We start from the raw sequence: 16462 nt of genomic DNA, 5'->3' as shown, positions 1-16462 counted from the left end.
ACGTTCTACAAAGTAGGGCTAGGCAATGTGAGACACTGCTTTCTCACAGAGCCTTGCTGTCTTAAACCAGGTGCTAACACAGCACACCAACAGCCCCGACATAAATGTTACCAACCAGAACAACAGCGTCACGTATAGTCAAGGTAAAAAAATTGTGGAATGCTGATTCACACACACACAAAAAAAAAATGATTTCTATGTTGCCTTGTTAGTCGGTGGTTCAATGCATTGAATTGAACTGCACTGCCCGAACGCAGAGGAAAAAAAATTTTTGCCCCAAACACGCATCCCGCAAACTTTTGTCCATGACTATATACCAGACATTACCATGGGACTGCCGAGCGGTCAGCCCGTCAGCGCCTTTCATGGCGTGGAGTGCCAAAACCAGAGAGAATAACCACATGCGCACATGATTTTGCATCAGTGTGAGTGCCTTCTGCAAGACTCTTCCCACGGGCACAACACAGTGCAACCACTGCCTGTCCTTTATTCACCAGTTGAAAAAAACTGTGTCTTGTCTCAATACACCAAAACTGATAACGCCCCTGCTGTTCAGTATAGGTTTGATTGACTGTGGTTTAACGTCCCCAAAGCAAATGAGGCTATGAGGGACGCCGTAGTGAAGGGCTCCAGAAATTTCGACCACCTGGGGTTCTTTAACGTGCACTGACATCGCACAGCACACGGGCCTCTAGAATTTCTCCTCCAAAGAAATTCCAGCCGCCGCGGCCGGGATTGAACCCGCGTCTTTCGGGTCAGCAGCCGAGCGCCATAACCACTGAGCCACCGCGGAGGCGCTTTGCATGTTTTGTTAATTATTATATGGCACATATAGAATATAGTGAGGAAAACAAGTACGCCTCATTTTTATGCGCCCTTGCTATCCGCATTCAGCCAAGAAGCTGGACAATGAGTTGACCGTGGCTGGGGCTGCGTCTTGCTTATGGGAAGAGCCTAGGAAGACTATACTTGCACTGAAAAGGAAACCATGTGTGCATGCATTTATTCTTGCTAGTTTTGCCACTCTGCACTGTGATAAGGCGTTGACAAGCCATGCACTCAACGGTCGCACAATGCTGCTAAAAGATTGGTTGCATGTGCCCTGCACCACACTTGTGGGAAGCAAAAGTTTCGACATACGGTTCACTGAACACAGTTTTTCTACTGGCTCTTACACTATGGGCTTATGTTGCACACAATTTCTCTGTCCGATACAAAAACTGCTAGTGACTTAAAAATTACTGGCTTCCAGAAGTACCAAGATCTGAACCAGGATCTAAAAGATTCACACCATAGCTTCACCAAAATACAGAACAACAGGGATACTATTTTAATTAAAATTTAAACTGCCTACATGCCGTTAATACCACCATGCAATGTAACTCATGATGGTAAAATGCATGTGCAAGAGGTTTTAATACAAAGCCCTGGCTAGAAGATGTGTACCAAATTCATGCTTTTAAATTCCATGATTTCTCTGGGTCTTCAGTGGCTATTTTGATCACAATTCAGTGCAAGCTCTCCAGCAATTATGCGTATATTGAAAACAAAAAAGTACAGCGAGCTGAAGTGCTGGCCAAAACGGTATATTATACATGAGTTTTTAGGTACTGTGCACACTTCTGCAAAACTAAGAAAAACATGCTGCTCACAGACAAGGAACTGCAGTGTTTACTTCAGAAGAAATGTCATCTGGCAACATTTGTGTGTTTTACCATAATGCAATGAACTGCTGCGATGCACTGCCATTAAAGGTGCACTGAAGAGGAATCTGAACTTGTCTTTTTACCGCGGGAACTCGATCTACACGTTCCGAGCTTTCTTAGAAACTGCGATTTACTTCCCTGTGTGGCCGATTTCCCCAATTAAATCGAATTAACGTCCGGCTCCCGCCTTTTTTTTTTTTTTAATTCTGCCTCGTACGGTGGGCGGAGTCGACCAACGCGTGGAGCGCCTTTCACCCAGTCCCGTGGCGACTTGCCGCTCTGCCATCGGCGGAGTAATACGTAGTAGTCCATAGAAGCAAATAGTCCGCGCGTATTTTTATTTCTTCGGGCTTATTTTGCGGCTATATTATCTGCGAATGAAACTATTTATTCATGGAAACCTAAAAAACAAAATAAAGCGAAAGCAAAGCCTCCACGGGACTGGGTGAAAGGCGCTCCACGCGTTGGTCGACTCCGCCCACTGTACGAGGCAGAATTTAAAAAAAAGGGCGGGAGCCGGACGTTAATTCGTTTTAATTGGTGAAATCAGCCACACAGGGCAATAAGTCACTGTTTCTAAGAATGCTAGGAACGTGTGGATCGAGTTCCCGCGGCAAAAAGACATGCTCAGAATCCTCTTCAGTGCACCTTTAAGCACCAAGTGCTCATGTGCCAGGCCCTCATCTGCCATGACAGCTGTGACACCATGTGGGAAGGGATCACAGTATAGTAGAATCTGAATCATACGGTTACAGTTTGTCCAAAATTTGGTATGATATGAATTACGGAAGTGTCCCGGACAGTCTACATTGTATACATTGTGTAGAACACATTAAAATTCAGGATTACGTGAAATTTTTCAAGCTGGTGTGGATGATACGAACGCGCGACCACCTGCGTACGTGAGTGGCCCCACAGGGCTCGTCACTGAGAGACAGTTCCAATACAACAGTTCGAACAGAAACGAAGCCTCCACAAACATTTTGCATGGCTAACCTTGAATGAAGACTATTTGAACAACTGTAAGGTGTATTCTGGCTTCAAATTATAGTTTTTCAACGCATCGACTTGGTGAATGAGTTAGGCCTAGCGCCGTCGACACGCTGCACTACAGTGTTGGGCAGGACGACATTATTAGACAGCGGGACATTATTCTGAAGAATGCCCAGCACATCAGTGCCAATGTGAACCAATTCAAGACAGCTACTCATGTCAAGTTAGAAGAGGTTTTACTGCAGCGGTTTTGCGAGGTGACGGGAGCTCTTGTCAATGTGGACGGCATAGTATTTTTTCCTGGCATTGAGAATTTCCAAGCGTCTGGAGGATGGCTCCATTGCTTCAAAGAACGGCATGAGCTTGTTTACAAAACCGTTTGCGGAGAAGGCAAGAGAGTGGACTAGTCAGCTGTTGGCGACTGGATTAACTCAGTGCTGGCGCTCATTTCGGGGTTTTTGCACTGCACGATATTTTTAACACTGATGAGGAAGTAATCTTCAACCTGCAACCTGACAGGAGTTTGTGTGTAAAGGGCCAGATTTGCCAAAGCGGCCAGAAAAGTAAGGAAAGAATTCCTGTACTTTTTTGCTGCAAGGCCGATGGATCGAAAAAAAAGAAGCTCACCATCATCGGCAAGGTTATACAACTCAGATGCTTATTATACAAAGCAAACAAGAAAGCTTGGATAACTCAGTTGTTCCGCAAGTTTCTGATCAGCTTAGATCAAAAAATGGCAGATCGCAAAATGGAATCAAACAAACGTTTTGCGTTTTGTCGACCAGTGCTCCGCCCACTTCAAGCAAATTTACTGTCATGTTCCTGCCTGCGAACACAACAAGCCACCTACAGCCACTGGATGCCCCGGAATGTAAAGTGAGGCGACTTCTCATGAAGACTGATCACAAAGATGAGAATTTGCAGATTAGTCTGTTAGACTTCATTTTCTCACCATGTCTTGGGACAGCGTGATAATGAACACAATTGCAAACTGTTCTTGCAAATGTGGATTTATGACAGCACCAGTCACACCACCGATTGGCAAAGAGTCCAAGGATTTGGCCACTTAAGGCTGGGAGACGCTGGACATTCAAGCTTCTTATGACGAAAACTTTGCGCCTAGCGAGATAAAGAGTCCCTAAAAAAAGTTTTTCGAGGCTTACTATAAAATGCTTGCAACATGTAGACTACAGGCCACCAAGGGTTCATGCCTTGTAAGAGACCTCAAAAGTGAGTGGATAATTTACAATACATTTTTAAAAAATCCCTTTTCCACACCTCGCGGCAACCAGCAGTGTAGGGCTTTCGCACGAAACCTGGCACACGACATCAAATCATGTGTAGTGATGTCAGCGGCCAGGGATTATAAACGGTTCGCGGTGCCAACTCTTTCAGACGACATGCAGCTACCACGGACTTGGGATTTCTGGCAGTTCAGGACTGCAGTTCAGGAAGCTGTGTTGTGGAGCTGCATTTCATTTTCAAGTTCAACTTGGCTTGTTTTAGATCATACAAATACTTTTTGGGGTCCCAAGGAATTCGTATCACCGAGATTCTACTGCAGCAGGTCACACGCAGAAATGAAGCCTCCCTCTCACAGTCCAGATACTACACACCGAAAATCGAATGCACACTCGGGTGAACATTAATTATTGCCAAAGAAAGCAAAAACTGTGTTGGTGATGGCATGTTTAGTATGTTGCTACTCCAGCTTTCGCATTTACACTTCGGCATATCATTCTTTGACCCACACAAGTGCACTTAATCACCACAGCACAAAAATGAAAAGACAACCTGAGATTGAATCTAGGCTAATCACACTAACCTTACATGCAAGACCCTTCGGAAGCCCCTCCACTAGCTCCCAAATTATTGTTACAAGCCAAGGTTCTTTCTGCTCAATAAGCTTCAGAAGGAAGAAAAAGATAGATGATGTAAATAACAGCTCTGCAGAAACTGAGAAAAAAAAACTGGAAGTCGACAGTTTGTTTTGTCTATCAATAGAGAACTAAATAATGAAATGAAACACAAGTAGATGATTATTTGCTGAAGCTTAAGTGGCTACTGCCTCTAATATGTGTAAAATTAAGCTACCATTTCGTGCAACCGAAACATTATAGTACCAGCAAAAAATACGACACGCATTACATCACTGCCGGCTAAATCTTGATAAAGAAGTGAGTCATCCGGTGTCTTCAGTTGCATTGACAACTAAGTCTATAAGCCAAGATTTAGTTAGGAGCAATAGCAGCATTGGACTCCATTCAAATGTGGCAAAACTAAACATTCAATTTAATCTCCAGGCACAGATGCTCGCTGCTTTTGATGAACCCATAATGGAATAACACAAAAGACCGCCACCTTCAAGCAGGATAGCGATTTACAAAAACAACACTCCCACCTGTGCTATTGCTGATCACCACTCGTGCCACATTGAGTAAGTTTTTTTTGGCACATGAGGCCAATCCAGCATTCAAAACTGGGAGAACAAAACGTTGGCAATTTCATAAGCCTTTCAAAGGTTTTTACAATCTTAATGAAGCGTTTGAGGCTCAATTCTCCTCCTGCTATCATTCAGTCTTCTCTCTGCCTTTTTGAAGCCAACTTCCCTAAGCAAGACGCACAAATAATTTGTTATTCAATGACATCGAATTTTCTCTACCAGCAATTTATGATGCAAAACAAATGTCTGGCATTGGCACAGCTATAGAATTGGCGTACGTACTGAAATGAAAGACCCCTGAAGCATCGTAATTTTGACATGAAATCTTCATGGAAAAAAAAAAGCCCCTTAGTACCATAGTTAACTATACAAGATAAATGATCTGCAAAACAAAATGGAAAAGCTTACTTTCTTCAGCTTTCAAGAAATGTTTAAGTGCCTGTAAAAACAGAACAGAAAGAGCACAACATCGTTAGACAGCATCCAAATTGTAAAATTACAGTACACTCTCAATAATTCGAACTTAAAGGGACCAGAAAAAGCATCCACATTATCCGAAGGTGAAATCACCGAATGGCCCATAAAAGGCTGCCAAAAAACTGAGTGTCTTGGCAAATTTATCCAGTGACAAACTAGACAACAAAAACAACACGGCAACAATAACTTCTGCATAGTTCTATGAAATGCTTTACTGCAAGCACATTGTCAGAGGCATTGCAGCAGAACTGTTCAAAAATGGATGGGGTCTCAATGACCTTCTTCACGGTGAAATGCGAGAGCTCCAATTTGGAGCCTCCTGACAAGCAGCAAACATTGCATGTGCACAGGTTTCACCGCACAAACCATGAACTGCATGTGAGGAAAGAACAATTTTGGTGCACTGGAAAGACTAGAGGACCACGCAGATGGGAGGGAAGCATGTGAGCCAGGATGACGAGACATTTTGAAAATGCAACAACAACAACAACAAAAAAAAAAAGACCAGTGACACGCCATTAAGCATCCGAAAAGATGCACAGCTAGATTTAGCTGGCTGGCCAGCTGGCTATCGTCACTGCAGGAAAGCAGCCAAGCTCAAAAACAAAACTATGCAGCCATACTATTTTTTGACCGAGTGAGAGGGCCTAAAAATTATCGACACACCACCCAATGTGTGCAGTTCAGGTTTCGTGAGGGTTACTCAGACAACCACTTACGTACCGGCGCATCGGTACACCACTGCACCACTGCGCTGGTAGTGGAAGTACGAGGACTCTCCGCGATCTATCAATGCGACAAGTTTTGCATACTCATCACCACAGCCGGAGTTAAACAACCAGAGATAATAACATGGGACAGTAAAAAAAGATCACATCCACAGGCTCAGTCTACCAAAACACCACATATTTATTGACAGATTTTTCTACTAGGAGCCAACTCAAGCATGTTAACACAAATCAACCAAAATTAGGCTTTTGGAGTCCCTGAGCCACCGCTACATGCTACACCATCATCCTCCATACTGGGCTACAAGGGGAAAAAAAAAAAACATAAGAAGCTACATGCTGACCTAGCCTTTTTAGTGTGCCAAATCAAATGCAGACTGCCATGGCAAAGCAATATGTACACTCTGAAACATGTTGCAGTACTACCTCCCACCATTTTATTCCTTATTTTCTGGTCGCACGATAGTATAAAATTGCACATTGAGCCCATGCTGTTCACAGCATGCAACAAGTCCGCCATGCTGTTCAACTATGCAGCAACAACTATCTTTTGTCTGCCAGCTCCCTTGATATAGCTTCAGACTATCAGAAGCTTAATAAGAAGCTTGGTAGATATGTGGTGTGCAAGGTCAAATCTCCTAAATCTGCATGCAGGCACTGAGAGACACCTTAGTGGAGGGCTCTGGGTTAATTTCAACCCCCCAGGGTTCTTTCAAGTTCATCATGTTTGAAGGGGGGAAGGGGGTACAGCGCGAAGAAGAGGAAGGAGAAGCAAGAAGACTACACAGACAAGCACTGCTTCGTCCTTCGTCTTCTTCGCGCTGCACCCCCCCCCCCCCTCCCCCCATCATGAATTATTACAAACTCGCCCAGCTTTCCATCCTTCTTTCAAGTGCCCTGATCGCACAGCACAGAAGAAGGTTTTGCACTTCTCCATTGAAACGCTCAGCAACCTCGGGCTTAGCTGTCAAATGCTGTTCACCCATTAAACAAAGAGGAACATGCCTCATTGAAAGGCACGAACCCAGTTCATCAACTGCAGCAGGTTCTTGATGAAGCACGCAGCACAGTGTTAAGAACAACAGAAGAAAACCACAGATAGAGCATAGAGAGTTTGCGCATCCGGTGTGTCATCCTTGTCCCTGCGCTGTTTCGTCAATGTCATATAAATTTGCCCAAGTGCATAACTGAACAGAATGTTCTCATGTACAGTCACTCAGGCCATTATTAATTGCTTTCACTAGGCCTGAGAGCCTGTAGGAACAGACCCATCAGAACCCTTGTCACAGTAAACATCCCATTGTCAGCAGCTCATCCTCATCAATGTCACCGAGACACAAAGGTTCATGCAGCTGTATGCCAGTATCCTACTGTGTCTGTGAAAATGTTTCCACCATGTGGCTGCCGCAGCAGTGTTTGCTTATTTCCGCATAAATGTCATTTCACTGATAAAAGGGATATCCTTCACCCAATGGAAGCTGCACAATTGAGTACAAGCAACTAAACGATGCTAGAATAAATCACAGGCTGCAATCGGACTTGGAGGCCTAACATATATTCAGGACTACAGGCAAGGCCCCACCTCGATGGACACTTCTGAGGCGTACACGCGAAGCGCCTGTGCACCCAGCACGCGCCGCAACGGGTGTCGAAAAGTGGCATGTATCTCCATGCTCCTGGTGCTGGCTCGCTCCCCCTCGCGAGCCGACTGAAAAAATGTCAAGCCGTGAATAGAAGATGGTTGGGGAGCGTCAAGGATTCCAAGAAAATTTGGGGGGAATCTGAAAAAGCTTCAAGCAGTGAAGAAAAGAGTCTCCGACGGTCCTCCCATTGTTGTAAACCGGACCCCGCTTCCGACGCCCGTGCGCAGGCGCCGATATCTGACATGCACAGATATCTGCGCCCCGGTAGCGGCTGCTTGCGCGTCGCGCCTTGCACATGCACAGACAGGATCCAGCGTACGCCCGTGCGCGTAGGCGCTTCGCGTGTGCGCCTCGGAAGTGTCCATTGAGGTGGGGCTTAAGAAGTGTGCTAAAGCATCACTGCAAGAAGAAAAAAAAAAAGAGAAACAGAGCAAGCCAATCTCTCCTAAAAGTATAAGCCCACCTCTTCATAAGTAGAACTTGGGATTTCAGAAAATATAAGCTGTCCTGCCTTTCTGATGAGCCAAGGGGTGCCTGCCACTTCATAGCACCTGAAAAACAATAAAGTGCATATAACGTAAGTGATAACTACTACAACAAAATAAATTTGTAAAGGTTTAAACTGGCAACTGCTTTTCCTGTAATTCCCAGGCAAAATTCCCATGCATCATCTCCAACTGCAGTTCTCACCCACACCTGCGGACATGGTGCCGGTATTGTCTTAGCCAAACAACAGCAGGACTATGAACTCATCATTAATTAAGCCAGCTGCAGAGCGAAATTAATTTCTAGTACATCACTGAAACAGTGTTTTGGCGCTTGCTCAGGCTGTTGCCAAATTTTCACTGTTCCCTATTTGGTCACTATTCACAGTCTTGACAAACCAGCGTGCTTTCTGCTGGCTTTTTTAGCCAAAGAGAAAAGAAGGGGGGGGCAGACTTCATCATCGGGATTTACACCTGGTTTAATGGCACATAGGCAGCTAAGGCCATCATGCACCAAGCACAAGGTATAGAAAAGTTTTCCGCAGAATTTTATAAAAATGTTAAAAGTGATGGGTGGCGTAGAGGGACTAAAACAGTTTTACTGCCCAGTGATGATGAAACACATTTTAAAATGGCCACTAGTAAAAGCTTTGAAGAAGGCCAGGTAACCTCAGTGACCATCCGTGGCTGGGCTAGGATTTCAAGGCTCCCAACCAATCAGATGAGACCTCAGCCTTCTTCTCAGGAGTGAGAAAATGGCTGAGGTGTCTTGTAAAATCAAGCGAAGCACTTGGTAAGAACTCAATTTTTAAGAAAACCTGCTTCCTTTAGAAAGCTAAAGACATAAGATATGTCAACAATTGCATTATCACTTAAGAGCAATGCTGGGTGAAAAGGAATGCATTCATCATAAAATTGACTAAAATACTTGGTTTTTCTAGTTTTGAGCATGCGAATAAAATATGGTTTAGTGTGAGCTCGTCTCCACATCTTTCACAAACAAGTTGGTCTTGTTTCATCAGTAAGCAGTTATGCGTCATGTGTGTGTGTCTAATCCGAGGGCAACATAGGATAACTACAATGAAACGTTCCTGGTGTCTACGAGACTTCCATTCCCCGAAGGTGGGCTTTATGAAGTGTAATTTGTTGTCCAGTTCATTATCCCACTCCTTCTGCCATTTGTTCTTCAATTTATTATGTATCAACTTCATGCAGCCTTTATGAGGTATGTTTACATTTTTGATTCCACCACTCCGAGCTCGTGCAGCACCTGAGTCAGCTCTCTCATTACCTTCTATGCCGACGTGGCTCGGGACCCAGCAGTACCGTATCACGTGTCCTTGTGTTGTGACTTTTTCAATGTTGTGTATGACACTGCCTTAAGGGTTAAACTGCAATTCTTTATTTAGCACTGTGAGTAGGCTCAGGAAATCGGCGCAGATTATACACTGTTTTCATTGTTCGCATGCATATTTTGCCCAGGGCCATACACACTGCATAATATTCGGCAGTAAAGATTGATACATATCTTGGCAATCTTACTATTTTTTCCCATTTCCCCTGTACTGCTGCACTTTTTAACGTGCGTTGTATTCAAGCCATCCGTAGAATTCCATGTAGCTTGCATATTTCTCTTTCAAAGCCAGGTACTGTTGTAGTATATGTTCATGAGGTGTTTGTTCTTTGCAAAAATGTGTTAGCGTGAAGTGACACGCAGCGGGAAGGCACTACCAAGGAGGCAATGGATCGTGCCTTGGGGCAATTTCAGGTAAAGCATCCAGTATTCCTAGTCATGACAACCACCTTCTAAGCATAATAACAAAGGTCTGATTGATTGTGGTTTATTACTGAGCAGTGTTCTGGGTGTGCACTTAGTAACTATGGGGTAGCAAAGGTGTTTTGGTAGGGATCTCATTTTCAATACATATACATAGGTAAGCATTGCTCTTCTACTTTTCTGCTTCTAAGGGATGGTTCATTTGTTTCTACATATACTGTTTATGGGAGATGTTCCGTATGTGCCAGTTTATAGACGCAGACCCAGGTTTTGTATAGGATCCCGTTTTTTGAGGCATGACAGTCCCACAGACCCATACACAATGCATCCATAGCCTAAAGTGGACTGCACTACCGAGCGGTAGATCTGTAAAAGACAACCTATCGGTCCCCCAGTGTATTTGTTAGCGTACTTTCAGTATATTTAGGGACTGGGAAGCTTTCTTTTTGAGGGCATTTATGTGAGGTAAGAGTGTGAGCTTTGTGTCAAAAGTTGTATCCTTTTACTTTTACTAGAAATTTATATCCTTTTACTGGCAGTACAATTTCATTTAAGCGCAGGGTGGGATCAATCTGCAAGCCTCTTTTGATTGAGAAAAGGACAGCAACTGTTTTTTGTGGAGAGAACTTAAATCCAGTTTGGTCTGCCCTAACCACTAGTTTGTTCAGAGTGAGCAGTATCTGTCTCTCGCATGTTGATAAGCTGGAAGATGTGCATGCAATTTGAAGGTCATCAACATATACGAAATATATGGTATACTTTGAAATTATTTTCGATATGGAATTCATTTTTACAATAAAGAGCATTTTCGTGGATGAATTTTTTCAAAAGTGTGGAACCTACATATACATGAAATGAATGGTCAGAAAGAAAGTCAAACAGTTAAGCATCCTGCCACGGATACCTGGGTCCGCTAGGTCACAAAGAATCCCAAACCTCCAGGCGGTATCATAAGCCTTTTTCAAGTGAAGAAATACTACCAGAAATACTACCAGGACTGTTTTCACGATGGATGAGATGGCCATTTGTACAACATGCTTTTTTAATTCTACACCGGTGGACGTCAAGAATTTTGAGTGATTCAAGGATGAACATTAATCTGATATTTAGCACACTTTCGAAACATTTGGCAAGACAACTCATGAGAGCTACTGGCCTGTAACTACCAGCCGAGGTTGGTGGTTTTCCAGATTTCAGAAATGGCACAATCATGGCCTTTTTCCTTGCCTCTGGCATTTTTCCAGACTTCCATATTTTGTAGAAGAATTTCAGAAGAGCCTCCACTTCTCCAGCACATTCGGTGAGGTGGACAATCATTTCATAACGGCCCGGTGCTGTCTTTTTGCTGGCCGACAATACTCTACGGATTTCTTGTAGTGTAAATTATTGTCATGTCCATTTCTACTGCCACTTGTCTGCAGTCGTTTTTCAGTTGTGTTCTCCTGCTTTAAAAATGAGTATGTGTGTGTAGTATGAGGAACTGGAAACTGAAGAAGTGTTCCCTTAGTTTGTCTGCCTGTTCGCAATACTTGTTTGTGTACCAGGAGCTGTCAGGAAAGAAACTGAAATGAGAAACGCTGCCATTGAGTTCACGGACTTGTTCCCACATTTTTTTGGGCGCAACTGAACTATTTATGGATGACACAGTTTTTCAAGGAAGTTTTTCCAGCACTGAAATGGATGTGCCATGCTTTTACTCTCGCCTTTCTAAAATTTAGGAGGTTTACGTGCGTTGGTTATCTTCTGAAAATTCCCCCCCCCCCCCCCCCCCCATGCTTTGTTTTTGCTTGTCTGCATTCTTGTGCGTACCAGAGCTTGTAATTTCATCCCACCACTCCTGATGGCTTCAGAATAGCAAGAAGTGCAGGTGCAATGATACACGTTGCTAGAATTTCATTGAGTTCATCATTGCTAAGATTATCCGAAAATATTTTCTCCAGACTGGCCTTTTCTCAACAGTGGCCAGTCCGCTAATTGCAGCTCCCAATGGCATGGTTTAGTGGGAAATGATTGATAGTGGCGATGAAAAGTTAATTACCACAGAAAGGTGATCACCTCCGTACTGGTTGTCAAGAACATCCCACTTAAAATCACTAAAAACAGAGGGGGAGCTAAAAGACAAGTTTCATTTCATCATGCACCAACTCGCCCCTCAGGCCATTCTTCCAAAAGACAAGTCTATGCAGCTCACTTTTCCTGAGGCTGGAGAGGAATATGTGGGTTTGCCTGTACTGACTAGGCAAACATTATTGCACAGAACAAAATCTTCCATGATACAGCCTCTACAGTGTCTGTTAACTCCCAAAAAACGGGGAGCGTGCATTGAAATACCCAACCACCAGATATGGCTCTGGTAGCAGATTAAAAAGTGCTTCTAGGTCATGCAGTGCTATTGTGAGGTGTGGTTGAAGATATACCATGCACATAGCAATTGTTTTAAAGTTAAGAACAGTGACTGCAAATGCTTCATATTTCGTCTGGAGCTTGATTTCATGGGTTGCAACACCGCTCTGAACTATGACAGCAACACCTACAGCAAGCCTACTTGCCTGCTCACGGGACCTCGATCTACACTCTCCCAGAATTTTTAGAAACTTCGAATTATTGTCCTGTGCGGCCGATTTCCCTGTTAAATCGAATTAAACATCCCGGCTCCAGTCTCTTTTTTTTGTTTTTTTAACTCACCTCCGAAAAGAGGAGTCAGCCAACGTGTGGAGTGTCTTTCAGCCAGTCATGTGGCTGCTTCACTTTCGCTTTTATTTTGTTTTTTAGGTTTCCGTGAATAAATAGTTTCAGTAGCAGACTACATAGTCGCAAATTAGGCCCACAGAAACAAAAATAAGCATGGACACTTTGCTTTCGCCGACCATTACGCATCACTCCACCGATGGCAGAGCGGCAAGCTGCCACGCGGCTGGCTGAAAGGCACATCACGCTTTGGCGGACTCCTCTTTTTGGAGATGACTTCAAAAAAAAAGGCGGGAGCCGGGACGGTTACATCGATTAAATAGAAAAAACGGCAGCACAGGACAATAATTCCAAGTTTCTAAGAATGCTCAGAGCATGCACATCCGAGTTCCCATGGTAAAAAGATGAGCTCAGAATCCTCTTTAGTGCACCTTTAAAGGTCCAAACGCTCAGCATCGACTCAACCACCAAGATCCCCTATTCTCCGGACATGGCTGAGCCACGCACGGCTAAGCGCGGTTGCTCTGGTCCGTGGTGGCACACTGCTCACCACGGGGATATCTCTGCGGATGCTCAGCAACCCGTGGTGCCACAACTCACCAACATCTGCATGTTGCAGACGCCCGTGAGGGGAGTGCTGCGAGATGTACTTATCTGCCTTTCCTTTTCTCAAAACCAGCGGAAGGTTAAGACTTCAATGATTTTGAGGAAAGGAAAGGCGCAGAACTGGTGCCCTAAGTGAGTGAACACCTCTATCGCACTTCGAGGTACGTGGCAATGGAGACACCGGTGGCCTATTGCTCAAGCAGAGGCGACGATGTTTGCATGTCATGTTTCAGCCATAGATATCAAGTGTAACTGGCTCACTGGATCAGTGGACACCTCAATCACGCTGTGTGAGTAGGTGGTGGCATCCACCTACAAACTGAGGCAGTTATGCAGCTTTCCTTTTCTCAAAATCAGAGGAAGGTTTAGACTCCATTGATTTTTGAGGAAAGCAAAGGTGCATAACTGGCTCCCTGAGTCAGTGGACACCTAAGTCTCACTTTGAAGTACGTAGCAGAGGGGACATTGGTGGCCTGTAGGTACAGAAAGGGTGACGTGATTTGCACACCCGTTTCGGCCATAGGTTCCTGATGACTGCAGGACTTTCGCACAATGCACCAAGTAATGCTCTCGCATTAAAATGGCCAAAAAGTGGTTACATGGTCGAAATGCCCCCACAGAACTAGCGCAAAGTAGCAGAATAGAGTAACATTTCTCACCAATTTCCCAGAACATAATAATTCAGTGGATCTTGTGGCATCAATTCTATTGCTCTCTGCAAAAACAAAAGCAAAACTTCTGAATGCAAAACTAAAATATTAAAAACCTGTCCTTTTCACAGCTTATAGCTGTAAAAGGAGTGCCTGATAAAGATTTATACTGCTGACTTGCCTGAACATGCTTCTTGATTAGGAAGCCATCATGGATTCTCTCTTTGGTTGTTGGATGGTCCTTTTTGGAACCTATCAAGATGCTATACCACTGAAAGAAAAGCACAAACCAAAGATTGGTAAGAAAAAAAAAAAGTAGCCTTCCAAAAAACAAGCACTGCTACGTAGCAGTACAGCAAACACTTATTTATAAAGGGGTATAGACACGTTATTTTCGGGTGCGTGTTTTCTCCTTTGTGATGACGCGTAAGGCATTAGTATACATGGAGTACCATGGGGTAGTCGCCTATGACCGCAAAATAATTTATAATTGCATATCACTCTCATGTTGTTTCGGTCTCAAATGCTGAACGGTGGCTATGACATCAAAGTTTGTTTAGGTCACGCAAGGCATGAAAAAATTGTACTATAATCGCTGCTTCATCATTTTAATGCACTTTAATGCTAAAGGCAACCTCCGGTTCAGTAGTAAATTTGTATCGTCATGCCTTGACCACATGAACGTTCATCTTGAACATGAACACAATGAATCCAGTTAATTTATCATAGAACAAAAATTGTCGGACCATTTCTTCGTTTTCCATAAGCTGGGATAAGGGCTAGGAAGCAAGACAAAGTGGACACAATCGAGGTCGTTGACAGGCTTCGACTTGACTCCGCAATTGAAAAGTTCGACTGGGATCTGTTTCTAACTCACACTTCTGAAAGCTCCCTTTACGATTCATTTGTGGAAACTTTCAAACAGTTGTTAGAGTCCTGTAAAAAAACTGGATAAACAGCGTGGATGAACAGCGACGTTATATCAGCTATTGCAGAAAGGGAAATGGCTTGGGCCCGTTGTAGGAGTTCGCTTACAAACACTCAATTGAGGGCACTGTACAGGTCTGCTTGCAACAAGGCAAATGCATTACTCCGATCAAAAAGACGTCAATATTTCCAGGCAAGGTTTGTGGCATCGAAAGGGAAGCCAGTTAGGTCCTGGGATGTTGTTAATCGCTTACGTGGCTGTGCACCTAGGAACGTAGCTGATTCCATTGCCCGCAACTTTAGGGCATTATCTCTGGCACTTGCTGATGAGTTAAATGCTTTTTTTTTGGCTTTTGGTATGGCTGCACATTCAAAAGTACGCAGTCTACCATCTTGCAGCATGCTATCGGTGCTTGAATCAGCATTTCTGCCACCTTGCACTCAAGACGACCTACACTGCATTCTTTCTGGCTTTAGCAGGCAAAAGTCTTCAGGGTGGGACGGTATCTCAGTCGATACACTTATCAGAAATTTTGCATGCATTAAGCATGTTCTGCTTGCGATTATGAATGGCATAATTTCCACCCAAAGAGTACCTGAGAGCTTGAAGAAGGTGATAGTTATCCCTATCTATAAGAATGAAGAAAGAAATAAAGTTGAAAATTACCGTGGTATTTCAATCCTACCATGCACTGCGCTTGTTTTAGAAAAACACATTTCAACAATGATGATCAGTTTTCTTGAGGCTCATGACGCGTTCTCTGATAATCAGTTTCGGGTTTATTAAGGATCATGGTACACAGAACGCGCTTGATGAACTTTGTGATCTTGTGAACAGCAGCATTGAAGACAATGAATGTGCTTGTGCTTCATTTTTGGATGTGTCCAAGGCATTTGACTCTGTTAATCATGACGTGTTGTCAGATAAACTCCACAATTATGGGTGTAGAGGTTCTTTTCTGTCTCTTCTTGTTAATTACCTATCTAATCGTCCACAGCTCGTTGTATTAGGTAAATATAGAAGTGGCCTGCAGTAGACTAAATCCGGTGTTCCTCAAGGATCTATACTTGCAACTATTTTGTTTAATTTATATGTGAATGATTTGAGCTCTGTCTGCAAACTGTGCAGTGTTTTTCAATACGCTGATGATACGCTCTTAGTTGCTAGAAACAAGAACTATAAAATAGCATTATCGTTTATTCAACAGGACAGCGAGTTAGTTATGGAATGATTCAACAATAACTTAATGTTAAAGGTGCACTGAAGAGGAATCTGAAATCTTATTTTTACTGCTGGAACTCGATCTACACATTCCGAGCGTTCTTGAAATGATTGCCC

At 43.6% G+C, this 16462-nt stretch overlaps 1 pseudogene across 1 annotated transcript in view; it reads right to left on the bottom strand.

Annotated features, from left to right (window-relative positions):
• Positions 1 to 16462, bottom strand: part of LOC149351056 (regulator of microtubule dynamics protein 1-like) — a 48927-nt pseudogene that overhangs the window by 5007 nt on the left and 27458 nt on the right. The window contains exons 4-6 of the transcript XR_016290496.1: positions 14206 to 14467; positions 8454 to 8541; positions 5551 to 5581 (exon numbers count right to left, since the gene is read on the bottom strand). The product of XR_016290496.1 is annotated as a regulator of microtubule dynamics protein 1-like (transcript). The remainder of the gene's footprint in view (positions 1 to 5550; positions 5582 to 8453; positions 8542 to 14205; positions 14468 to 16462) is intronic.

This window comes from Amblyomma mixtum, chromosome 3 (genome assembly GCF_055824585.1).
Source record: "Amblyomma mixtum isolate Tamu chromosome 3, ASM5582458v1, whole genome shotgun sequence".
Taxonomy (NCBI): domain Eukaryota; kingdom Metazoa; phylum Arthropoda; class Arachnida; order Ixodida; family Ixodidae; genus Amblyomma; species Amblyomma mixtum.
This window is presented reverse-complemented; position numbering and strand designations above follow the sequence as displayed.